General features: G+C 37.2%; 1 protein-coding gene across 3 annotated transcripts in view; it reads right to left on the reverse strand.

Annotated features, from left to right (window-relative positions):
* The window catches only part of LOC121367543 (dystroglycan-like), a 130,602-nt gene that overhangs the window by 76,449 nt on the left and 40,622 nt on the right, over positions 1 to 13,531 (reverse strand). The window contains exon 1 of one of the 3 annotated variants that reach the window (XM_041491778.1): positions 1,645 to 1,698. The exons of the other annotated variants lie outside the window; for them this stretch is intronic. The gene's annotated coding sequence lies outside the window, so the exon portion shown is untranslated. Of the gene's footprint in view, positions 1 to 1,644; positions 1,699 to 13,531 lie in introns of those variants that run through there. 3 annotated transcript variants of the gene reach the window in all.

A 13,531-nucleotide genomic window follows, 5' to 3' on the forward strand; every position in this document is an offset into this window, starting at 1 on the left:
GATTAGATTTTTTTTCAATTCAAAGATCCACCATTTAACCACCTAAAACTTATTTAAATGGCACTTAATGAACTTGCAAATCTGCAACTTGCATGGCATATGTAGAAATCAGCTTCAGATGTGTTACTTTCAGTGGATGGTATGGATGTGACATTTAGATCAGCGCTATGGAAAAGCCAATCAGATGTATTTACAACATACATGGGATATTGTTCTGTGATACCACAACTATCACAGAGTGTTCTCTGCAATATAATTATTCCAACTCACCCCTACAATAATTTCATTTGTCTTTCAGTGTATACTGATAACAAGAAATAAGGATAAACAAAAAGTTTGTTTTGTTTAACAACACTACTAGAGCACATTAATTTATTAATCATTGGCTATTGGATGTCAAACATGTGTCATACAGTCAAGGAAGATGGATTTGATTTTCCCAAGGACATATACACATACATTGTATATCTTAAGATTATCACATCTCTGTGCACTTTTATCGTATCTACCTGCATGTATTCTCTCTGGCTAGATCTTAGTTTACTGACGATACTGGACACTGCAGTGTTATGTTACCTTCTTACATTACTGACACAAACATAATAAACTACAGTATCGGTCAACTCCGCTGGCCCACCTGTGTAATGTAAACATACTTTCACACCTGTCTTAAAAGGAAAGGAATGCTTCGCCAGTGTAATTCATATCAAATTATGAGACAAAATGGGGACACAATAACCTGCATGATGATGTGAACATACACCTGTATCAACGGCTAGAGACACCAATACAAATGCAGTCAGATCTTAGTGGTTACTTCAAGCTGGGATCCATGTTGGTGTATCTGATGAAAGCCAATGTTACCACATGTCGAGACACTGCCAGCATAAAATGAGACACTGCTAGCATAAAATGAATGTGTCGTTATATGTAAATAAGAACAATTATGCCGTTTAACTATGAAAGGTCAAAACAAAATAAACATGGAGTATTTGTTCCTGTGATTTGAAGTGATGGAGACGACGACTTAGTGATGGTATAATTGGACTGCATTCAGATTGGGGAAAGTGGGGAGGGGTTCAGGATATATTTGTAGCTAAGTGGTAGGGTAAATACCTGGGGTGAATAGAATCATTTGCCCTTGATCAGTGGAAGTTTTTTCCATACCAACTAGTATACATCAAACAAAAGAAAGAAAAAAAGAAAGAAATTTTATTTTGTTTAATGACACCACAAGAGCAATTTATTAATAATTGGATATCCAACATTTGGTCATTGTGACAATTTATTAATAATTGGATATCCAACATTTGGTCATTGTGACAATTTATTAATAATTGGATATCCAACATTTGGTCATTGTGACAATTTTTCCATTAGTAGTATGGATCTTTTATATATGCACTTTCACACAGAAAAGACAGCACATACCAGAGCCCTTCATATACATTGAGGGGGGGGGGGACGACTCCAATCAGAGAATGGATCCACCGATGGGATTTGACCCTATGACCCAAGCACCTCAGGCGAGCACTCTACTTAATGATCTAGATCTCGCCCCCCCACCCCACCCCAGTGTTTATCAAAGGATGTGATATGTACTGTACTGCTCAAGAAAAAGGTTGTATGTAAAATATCACTTACAGCTTTTGAAAAGGATTAACCTGTGGCAGCAGCAGGTTTCCTCTCTCTTTTGACCAAGTGCTGAAATGAACAGCCAGTTTATAATGTGGTAATGTGTCATTAAATATATATATGCTTCCTTCCCAACAGAGCTCAGGAAACCGACCAAAGGTTAAAAAGTGAAAGTACCGTTTAGACCTGCACATACACACATTTATCACTGCCATAATTGCTGTTTATGTTGAAAAAAAAATCATTTAACAGTTCTACTTTGTGTGTTCTAAATTATGCACATCATCGTTGCCTGATTATGTTAAGAAAGAAACTGGCAGACATTAGACTCCAGCCTGTTAATGGGTTCTATAGAAGGACTGGCTCTCAACAATGGGATCTCTATGTACCTCCTGTTCCAGTTCCACTCCTCACAGATAGTGAGAGTTTGTCTTTTGACAGCCAACATGTTCCATGGCTACAATAATCAGTTGTTTGCCAAAAAGACACTATTAAACAGCTACACGTAGATAGGACAAAATGGAGAAAACATTATCACAGGTCAGATAGGGATATATAATAGACGCAGTCTGGTGAAGGCTTGTGGCAGAAAAGGTCAAAATGGAAACACAGTGGGATGTTGATTCAGAGTTTCAGTTGAAGAATGGAAATGAGTATTTGTTTTATGACACCTCAGCACATTTTGAACTACACAACTGTCTGTTGTCTGACATGTGGGTTTTTTTGATAATTCGTGAAATGACAAGAGTAAAATAATCTGATGTTGCCAGTCTACCTCTTCCAAAAACACAGCAAGGGATCTTTGATAAAGCTGGACGACAAACGTTAATAGTAATTTGGCGAATTTAATCAGAACCAAAATCTAGCCAAAATTAAGTAATACTTAGCTAAACAGAATTATAAAAATGAATTAGCTTTTAGGTAAATTGATGATGACAAATATTTGCCAAATTCAACTTTAAACTGCATTTGGTGAATTGGCAAACTACAGCTTAAACCCCAGATATGCACGTTCTCATAGACAGGACAGCATATACCATGGCCTTTGATGTAGCAGCTGCAGTATGTATTGGGGTTAGGCTAAATGAGGATGGTCGCTCCTATAAGCCATCACACAGCTGGAGATGAACACAACACCACACCTACATCACATAGTAAAATATACAGTGAAACCCATCCAAACTGGACACTCAGTAATCAGGAATTCCTTACAAACTGAACATTCTTCATGGTCCCTTTTTTCAATATCAGTACAGAACCGAACCTCTGTAAACAAGATTCCCTTAAAAAGTGACATTTTAATTGGCTCTATGGGTGTCCAGTTTAGTGGGATTTCACTGTATTACTCTCCACTGTAGTTAAAGTTAAGTTTGTTGTGCTTAATGACACCACTAGTGACCATTGATTTATTACTCATCAGCTAGTGCATGTCAAACACTGGGTAACATTTTCTGACATACTATGTAGTCTTAGACAAAAAAAACACTACATTTTTCATCAGTAGAGAGGGATCTTTCATATACAACATCCGACAGTCTTTGATATATACCAGTCGTGGTGCACTGGCTGGAACGAGATATAGCCCAATGGGTCCACCGACGGGGATCGATCCTAGACAGAATGCACATTAGGTGAGTGCTTTAGTAAGCGGGTAATACAAACATGGTGGCCGACTTGTATGTTGTACAAAAACAACTGAAGATCTAACCACTGATAGCGGTAACAGACCCATTAATTAGAACTGTGGGTGAGTTGGTATTTTGCATTAATAAACAATGTTATAAATTAATATTGTGAGCAGAACTTGTAACTTTATATTCTACAGTTTATTATTCCTTAGATATTATCTTTGTTATTGTTCTCTGAAACGACAAAATAACTTGCGCCTACACAAGTAGAGGCACTATAAATGGCACAAGAATGACATTCTAGCTTATTAATCAATTAATCAATTGCAATGTCTACCAACAGACAGTGCAAATAACCAAATACGGTTTCATCCCATTTAACAAATTACAGAGTTGGATTTTTCACTTACGTCCTAGACAGTGGACCATTAACTCAGTGCAGTATTTAAACATCCGTGAAAATGTGTAAATGTCTTTTTAATACTTGACATCTATGCAGTATTTAAAACATCCGTGAAAATGTGTAAATGTCTTTTTAAGACTTGACATCTATGCAGTATTTAAAACATCCGTGAAAATGTGTAAATGTTTTTTTAAGACTTGACATCTATGCAGTATTTAAAACATCCGTGAAAATGTGTAAATGTCTTTTTAAGACTTGACATCTATGCAGTATTTAAAACATCCGTGAAAATGTGTAAATGTCTTTTTAAGACTTGACATCTATGCAGTATTTAAAACATCCGTGAAAATGAGTAAATGTCTTTTAGAGTTAGTTTGTTTTCTTTAACGACACCTCTAGAGCACATTGATTTATTAATCATCGGCTAATGGATGTCAAACTTTGTTAATTTTGACACACAGACTTAGAGAAGAAACCCGCTACATTTTTCCATTAGTAGCAAGATATCTTTTATATGCACCATCCCACAGACAGGATAGCACATACCATGGCATTTGATATGCCAGTCGTGGTGCACTGACTAGAACAAAATATAGCCCAACAGGCCCATTAACGTGGATCGATATTAGACCGACCATGAAAATCAGGTGAGCGCTTTACCACTGGGCTATGTTGTGCCCCAATGTCTTTACCACTGGGCTATGTTGTGTCCCAATGTCTTTACCACTGGGCTATGTTGTGCCCCAATGTCTTTACCACTGGGCTATGTTGTGCCCCAATGTCTTTACCACTGGGCTATGTTGTGCCCCAATGTCTTTACCACTGGGCTATGTTGTGCCCCAATGTCTTTACCACTGGGCTATGTTGTGCCCCAATGTCTTTACCACTGGGCTATGTTGTGCCCAATGTCTTTACCACTGGGCTATGTTGTGCCCCAATGTCTTTACCACTGGGCTATGCTGTGCCCCATGTCTTTTAAGACTTGACATCTGTACGGGGCCTCCAATCCGAATGTTTCAAATTACGATTGGGTATATTTGCTGAAACCAAAGCCAGAGTGTATTTATCGATATTATGAATGATGTTGGAGATCACTATTACCCTGGTGTATTCCATGTCAGATTAATATTGCTGGTTAAACCAAGAATCGAGTATTTCTGAAAAAAATTTACAACTAGGGAAATCATCAAATATTTCCAAGAGTACAGTGCAACCATCCTTACCGGCCACTTCCATTAACAGTTTTACTATGTATACTCCAGGGTTTAAGTATAGTCTACTATAATCAATAGGAACAGTATTTTAAAATGTTAGAGGGGGCCATGCAGATTGTATTTTAAAGTGAGGGACCTCTGTTAGTGTCATGGTGCATGAGATGGAAATTTTAGGGCCCTATTGGCCTGAACTTGTTAAATGGTGTTGAATTATAGGTGTTCAAATATAGCATTTACAGCTTTCTGAGCACATGAAATAACAGAAACATTGTGAGGCATGGTCCACCATAAATATTCATCAATTTATATGATATAAGTAACGTTTCCTAATTTAACAAACTGATTCATAATGTTTCATGAGCCTTGTATTTATTGCTTTTTGTTTGATAAAGACAACAAATATGGCAATGTACATGTATGTATTTTAAATTAGAAATTGTTTACTTAAACAATGAAAATCAGGTACGGTATATGTCATTAACCAAAATTGAATGTTAAATAAAATAACATTTAATTATTTTATATACATTTAATTAATTTTCTTTCTTTTTTTAAATTACTGATCTTTCCATTTAGCTCTCTTTGTGTACATGGATTGAAGCTATTGTTATGAATCCACTATTGTCTCCAATCATCGCGTACAGCCAGACCAGCGAACTAGAAAAGTTAGCAGTGACTAATCACATATTTTTCTGAACCTTTTCTTTTGCTTTTTGTCTTTTCCTCCTCCACCCCCATCACCTCCCTCTGCCAACGGCTGGCCCTATTCTTTGCCTGTCTTTTCACAAAGCCAACAGCAGACGGCAACTCCCCACCTAAAGACTGGCCGTCTGCTATTGTTTGTTGTTAAATGAACGGAAAAACTGAACAGACACACAAAGAACACAAAGAAAATAAAGAGAAGCTGGAAAATTTAATAATCATTTCAAAAATAACTGTAAAAATAACTGCGAGTGGAATCAATAGAAGTACATGTACTTTATCTGAAGTGAAGTGTAAGAGAGAAATTTTAAATGCATTAATGCAGAGCAAATACTCTTCTATTCCTTATAAAATTGATCTATTACAAGTTCACAAATTAGTACATATTCAATTAGAATGCACCAGTCATTTCTGTCTTGTCAAACCTTTAACTAGAACAATCAGTAACATATTAATTTATCTTTGAATGGGGAGGGGGATTTATTATGTTCAGAGCTGGGGGTGGGTGGGGGGGGGGGGTGTCAGGGTTTCCTGCAACCTCTACTTTCAACACCAATGCCTTTCAATGTATAGCTACTTTGTTTCTGTGTTAAACTTATTTCTTGTTTCATATAGTAAATCTTTTATCACATCTGGTCATGTAATGTTCATGTGAGGAGATTTTTTTTAAAGTACTATATATCCCACAGACAGGATAGTACATACATCAGCCTTTGATATGTATACCAGTGGTGGAAATTAAGCCGGTAAGAGAAATAGCTCAATAGTCCCACAGAAAGGGATAAAACCTTGATCGATCGTGCATCAGGAGAGCACTTTAGTTCAGGCATACATCTTGATATAAACATATTTCACAAAAACACAGATAATTAACTTGGAATTTCAGTGCATGAAAGCTACAACTTTGCTATCAATTCCTATCTGATTTGGCCCTCTACTGTTTAATTTATTAATAAAATGCACTCCTTTGTCATGCAGCAGACTTCAAAACCTTTGTGACAATCAGTTTGAAACGCTACGCGTGACAAACCACATAAAACAGAATGAGCCTGCTTTATCAGAGATCACTTCCGAAATATGGTCAACATCTTTCTTTATGTTTCACTCCAGTACATACATAATATTTCATTATTTATACATGTATCTAGTTACAGGATTCATCGAGGTGTGTAAACAGAAACAACTACTACAGTAAGAAACCAGCACTGGAATGTGTCTACGAATGTCTACTATCACAAGTATTTTAAGACACCGGCCTCGGTGCATCGTGGTTAGGCCATCGGTCTACAGGCTGGTAGGTACTGGGTTCGGATCCCAGTCGAGGCATGGGATTTTTAATCCAGATACCAACTCCAAACCCTGAGCGAGTGCTCCGCAAGGTAGGTGTAAACCACTTGCACCAACCAGTGATCCATAACTGGTTCAACAAAGGCCATGATTTGTGCTATCCTGCCTGTGGGAAGTGCAAATAAAAGATCCCTTGTTGCTAAACAGCGGGTTTCCTCTCAAAATCTGTGTGGTCCTTAACCATATGTCTCATACCATATAACCGTAAATAAAATGTGTTCAGTGTGTCGTTAAATAAAACATTTCTTTCTTTATTTATTTATTTTAAGACATAAGTGTACCTTAAAAAAATTAAAACAAGAGACCATTGTACAGACCATACATTTTTGTTTTGTTTATACAGTAAAACTCCTATAAACTGGACCCTCAGTAAACCAGAATTCCCTCAAAACTTAATGTTTTTCATAGTTCCTTTTTAAATATCAGTACAGAACAGAACCTCTCTAAACTGGATACCTCTTAAAACAAAGACTTTTTACTTGGGCATGTGGGTGTCTGGTTTAGAGGGGTTTCACTGTGCACACAGCTTATTGAGAATCAAGGCTTTTAACGGGTTGCAATGTGGTGGTATTTCTAGTATGGTAGCATACCTTAATTAGACACTTACCTATTTCAAAAACAAGTACCACACTATTATTTTCATTATTTTAAAAGTACAGCCATATGATCAAGATAAGAATTCAGTACATTATGTACTTAGCAATGTGCTGTAATGTGATCACATTTTAAACTTCATCTGAGCTACATCCCACACCAGTAATAATGAATGAATGAATGAATGAATGAATGAATGAATGAATGAATGAATGTTTAACGACACTCCAGCACACAAAAATACACATCGGCTATTGGGTGTCACAAATGGTAAGTATATGAAAATATTATTTATATATATTTATATAAAACCACAATGTAAGGAGCTTGTCACAATCTAAAGCATTTGGATTTGGGAGAAACCTGTAATGCCTTCAACTCACCAGCCAGGATATACATTTGTTAAGACTGAGAAATAACCTAGCTTGTCTGTGGGATGGGGGTGGGTGGGGTTAATAATTTTATTAGGTATTAGGGAACAATTAAGACCAATAATGTCCTGCAGTTGAATATTTAAAAAAAAAAAGGATACAGTGACATCAGTATAATTGTATGCATAACCACACCTTATTTCTCTTTCAACGTCAAGACAGGCATTCCTTTAATACTAATCGCTTTAACATGCAATGAAATATTTTAACGACTTCTTAAAAGTGAATGTTCAAAAACTAGCATCATAAATTCAGCGCATTTAACTGTAGATACGACAGAAAAGATACACGTTATCAAAACAACACACCCAGCTATTCACTGTTTACCACAGCATAGGCTGCTATTAATATCATAAGCGAAATGTCAGATGTTCCTCTGATCCTCATCCCATTAAATCTGGCCTGCAAGGTAATGATACCAAGTTACCAATATAACACACACACATACAAGGAACAGATCAACAAAGAAACAGATCAACAAGAGACATAGAAAAATAGTTAAGGTGTAGGAACGGTCAAATCACTGGACAACAGAGGATCGCGTTTCAGCGAGCTGAGACCAATCATACAGCCGTGATTCTGTGGCCAGATAGGCTCATAATTTACTTGTTTTCACCAGCCCCGGCTCATTAGTATTTTGGTATATGGTAATTGCCTTCCCACCTATTACAGGCAGTTTTCAAGATGGCCGAGCAACAGTTCACACAGCTTATTATCACACTAGTAGAGATCTATGGATTCTGTAGTTGCCCATGTCAGCTGAAAGATTCTTACTGTTGCAAAGGATGCCAGTGGCATAAGGAAGGTGCCAAAAAGGGGGGAGGGCACACTTTTATATTTGCACACTTTTACACTATTATAAAGCAAATATAAAGCAAAATATCTGAAAAGGGATGGGCACATGCCCCGTTGACACCCCCCTCCCCCCCCCCTGCTTCCAATGCCAGTGGGATGAACATTTTACATGGTAAACTTGACACAGAGAAAAACAAGATGGGATGCAGCCACAGAATCAGGCAAATTAGGGAACACAAATATTTTTTGTTTGTTTTGTTTAAGAACACCACTACAGCACATTGATTTATTAATCATCGGCTATTGGATATTGAATATTTTGGTAATTTTGACATTTAGTTGTAGACATGAAGTTAACTACATTTTTTTCATTAGTAGCAAGAGATCTTTTTATATCCCACAGATAGGATAGTACATACCGTGGTGCACTGTCTGGAATAAGAACTAGCCCAATGGGTCCATCGACTTGGATTTGATCTCAAACTGACTGTACATCAGGTGCGCGGTTTACCACTAGGCTACATTCTGTCCCAATTAGGGACACACAGACTGGCAGAAGGAAATACAGAAAGACAGAGAGATGGACAGATAGATATGAGGCACTCATACTTCACGAGAAGACCAGCGAGGTCCACTTATGGCATATAAAAGTGACCATCATTTATAATGTCAACATTTACAGAGATCCTTTTTTATGAGTTGCATACACTACACCCCACAAAAAAAATTAGAAATTAAAAAAACAAAAAAACAATCCTGCATCTGGGCCTAATGTGTATGCTAGTGACCTAAGCACATCTTCTAGTATACTTTATGTGTATGCTAGTGACCTAAGTACATCTTCTAGTATACTTTATGTGTATGCTAGTGACCTAAGCACATCTTCTAGTATACTAATGTGTATGCTAGTGACCTAAGTACATCTTCTAGTATACTTTGTGTATGCTAGTGACCTAAGCACATCTTTTAGTATACTAATGTGTATGTTAGTGACCTAAGTACATCTTCTAGTATACTTTATATGTATGCTAGTGACCTAAGCACATCTTCTAGTATACTAATGTGTATGCTAGTGACCCAAGTACATCTTCTAGTATACTTTGTGTATGCTAGTGACCTAAGCACATCTTCTAGTATACTAATGTGTATGCTAGTGACCTAAGTACATCTTCTAGTATACTTTATGTGTATGCTAGTGACCTAAGTACATCTTCTAGTATACTTTATGTGTATGCTAGTGACCTAAGTACATCTTCTAGTATACTTTGTGTATGCTAGTGACCTAAGCACATCTTCTAGTATACTTTATGTGTATGCTAGTGACCTAAGTACATCTTCTAGTATACTATGTGTATGCTAGTGACCTAAGTACATCTTCTAGTATACTAATGTGTATACTAGTGACCTAAGTATATCTTCTAGTATACTTTATGTGTATGCTAGTGACCTAAGTACATCTTCTAGTATACTTTATGTGTATGCTAGTGACCTAAGTATATCTTCTAGTATACTTTATGTGTATGCTAGTGACCTAAGCACATCTTCTAGTATACTTTATGTGTATGCTAGTGACCTAAGTACATCTTCTAGTATACTTTATGTTACTTGTATTTTATTTCACTCATTCAAGCCACACATTTCCCCACCTCTGAAGCATCACTGTTTCATCCACTTACAGGTGAGGCAACGTCATACACCAATAGTTCACCTGAAACTCTCACCACAGAATACACTTGTTACCAGTCTGTGCTATGGACTGGTTATTCCATTAGTATATCAGACAAGTCGAATCCGATAGGACTTGCAAACCAAGGTGTTTTCTTCTCATTCTTAAATACTTAGCTTTTCCAAACACAGGTACAGTCAAATCTACACTAGCAGCCAACCTTTTTGAGGTCATTTGTTTTTTAATTCTCTCCAACCATCTAATATAATACAAATTGATTTGTATTTAAGAGTCACCTGTCTTAAAAAAGGAAAGGAAAGAAAATATTTTATTTAACAACACACTCAACACATTTTATTTATGGTTATATGGCATCGGACAAATGGTTAAGGACCACACAGATATTGAAAGGAAACCCACTGTCGCCACTTCATAGGCTACTCTTTTTTCCATTAGCAGCAAGGGATCTTTTATATGCACCATCCCACAGACAGGGTAGTACATACCACAGCCTTTGATATACCAGTCGTGGTGCACTGGCAGGAACGAGAAATAGCCCAGTGGGCCCATCGACAGGGATCGATTCCTGACCGACCGCGCATCGAGCGGGTGCTTTACCACTGGGCTACGTCCCACCCCACCCTGTCTTCAAAGATCACTTTTTTTATACTACCACCCTGTCTTAAAAGATCACTTTTTATACTACCACCCTGTCTTAAAAAAGATCACTTTTTGTACTACCACCCTGTCTTAAAAGGTCACTTTTTATACTACCATCCTGTCTTAAAAGACCACTTTTTATACTTCCACCCTGTCTTAAAAGACCACTTTTTATACTTCCACCCTGTCTTAAAAGACCACTTTTTGTACTACCACCCTGTCTTAAAAGACCACTTTTTATACTTCCACCCTGTCTTAAAAGACCACTTTTTGTACTACCACCCTGTCTTAAAAGATCACTTTTTATACTTCCACCCTGTCTTAAAAGACCACTTTTTATACTTCCACCCTGTCTTAAAAGACCACTTTTTATACTTCCACCCTGTCTTAAAAGACCACTTTTTGTACTACCACCCTGTCTTAAAAGACCACTTTTTATACTTCCACCCTGTCTTAAAAGACCACTTTTTATACTTCCACCCTGTCTTAAAAGACCACTTTTTGTACTACCACCCTGTCTTAAAAGACCACTTTTTATACTTCCACCCTGTCTTAAAAGACCACTTTTTATACTTCCACCCTGTCTTAAAAGACCACTTTTTGTACTACCACCCTGTCTTAAAAGACCACTTTTTATACTTCCACCCTGTCTTAAAAGACCACTTTTTATACTTCCACCCTGTCTTAAAAGACCACTTTTTATACTTCCACCCTGTCTTAAAAGACCACTTTTTGTACTACCACCCTGTCTTAAAAGACCACTTTTTATACTTCCACCCTGTCTTAAAAGACCACTTTTTATACTTCCACCCTGTCTTAAAAGACCACTTTTTGTACTACCACCCTGTCTTAAAAGACCACTTTTTATACTTCCACCCTGTCTTAAAAGACCACTTTTTGTACTACCTTTGGTGACTACTTATAAACACAGGTTTGACTGTATACATTGGCACCAACAACATGTTAGACTGGACTAGGATAATTTCTTGCAGATGTTAACTAGTTAATTACTTAGCAATCTAAGACGACAGTGTAATACAATGTGTATGTTTTAACTGGTCATCAGTTATCGGGCAACTCTACCTCCTTCCATAGTTCAAATTCCATAAAGTTAGGTCTACATAAAACATTTTCTTTTATCCTTACACATACATTACATCTAATTAGCCAGATACCGTTAACACAGCAAGTACTTGTTTATTTCTTGAAAATAATAACCACACCCACCAAGGTAGTTCTTTTCTATTACAATTCACTCCTGGGACACAGAAAGACAAAACAGACTGATGGATGGATGGATGGATGGATGGATAGATGGGTGGTTGGATGGTTGGATGGTTGGATGATGGATGCATGCATGGATATAGATGGATGGATGGATGGATGGATGGATGGAATGCATGGAATGGATGGATGGAAGGATGGATGGATGGATGGATGGATGGATGGATGGATGGATGGATGGATGGAATGCATGGAATGGATGGATGGAAGGATGGATGGATGGATGGAATGCATGGAATGGATGGATGGATGGATGGATGGATGGAATGCATGGAATGGATGGATGGAAGGATGGATGGATGGATGGATGGATGGATGGATGGATGGATGGATGGATGGATGGATGGATGGATGGATGGATGGATGGATGGATGGAATGCATGGAATGGATGGATGGAAGGATGGATGGATGGATGGAATGCATGGAATGGATGGATGGATGGATGGATGGATGGATGGAATGCATGGAATGGATGGATGGAAGGATGGATGGATGGATGGATGGATGGATGGATGGATGGATGGATGGATGGATGGATGGATGGATGGATGGATGGATGGATGGATGGATCGATGGATGGATGGATGGATGGAAATATGCATGGATGGATGCATGGGATGGATGGATGACTAAATATATGAATGAAGGCTAAGGCAGGTAGACAAAGTAATGACTCATAAATCGATGTATGTTCATGCCCAGTACACACAAAAGAATTTGCTACCAGACAAGTTAATAAAAATGTATTAGTTATTATTAGCATTTAAAGTATACACCCACTGCACAACACCCACTGCACAACACATAATATGAGTTAAATAATGTATGAATCCAGCAAACATATCAATTACATACTCAGTTGTCTTGTATAATTGAAAATAACAACTGCAGTGTACATAAATATTCAGTTCGAGTAATCTGGGACTGCAATTTATTTGCAAACGTGCCCGAGGGGAATTATCTTTTACAATTAATACAGTTCTATAAATAAAATGTGAATAATCAAATGTGACAACTCGATCTACAGTCAAGAGGAATAAAAATGCTTTAAAACAGCATTAGAAGTAATTGCCTAGAAATCCATAGGACAAAACCTTTTTTACTTCTTTTTTTTTCTTTTCTTTTTTTTCTTCTTTTTAAATTTGTTTAAAAAAAGTGTCTATTTAGTTCA

The sequence above is a fragment of the Gigantopelta aegis genome, chromosome 3, assembly GCF_016097555.1.
Source record: "Gigantopelta aegis isolate Gae_Host chromosome 3, Gae_host_genome, whole genome shotgun sequence".
In the NCBI taxonomy this organism is placed as follows: domain Eukaryota; kingdom Metazoa; phylum Mollusca; class Gastropoda; order Neomphalida; family Peltospiridae; genus Gigantopelta; species Gigantopelta aegis.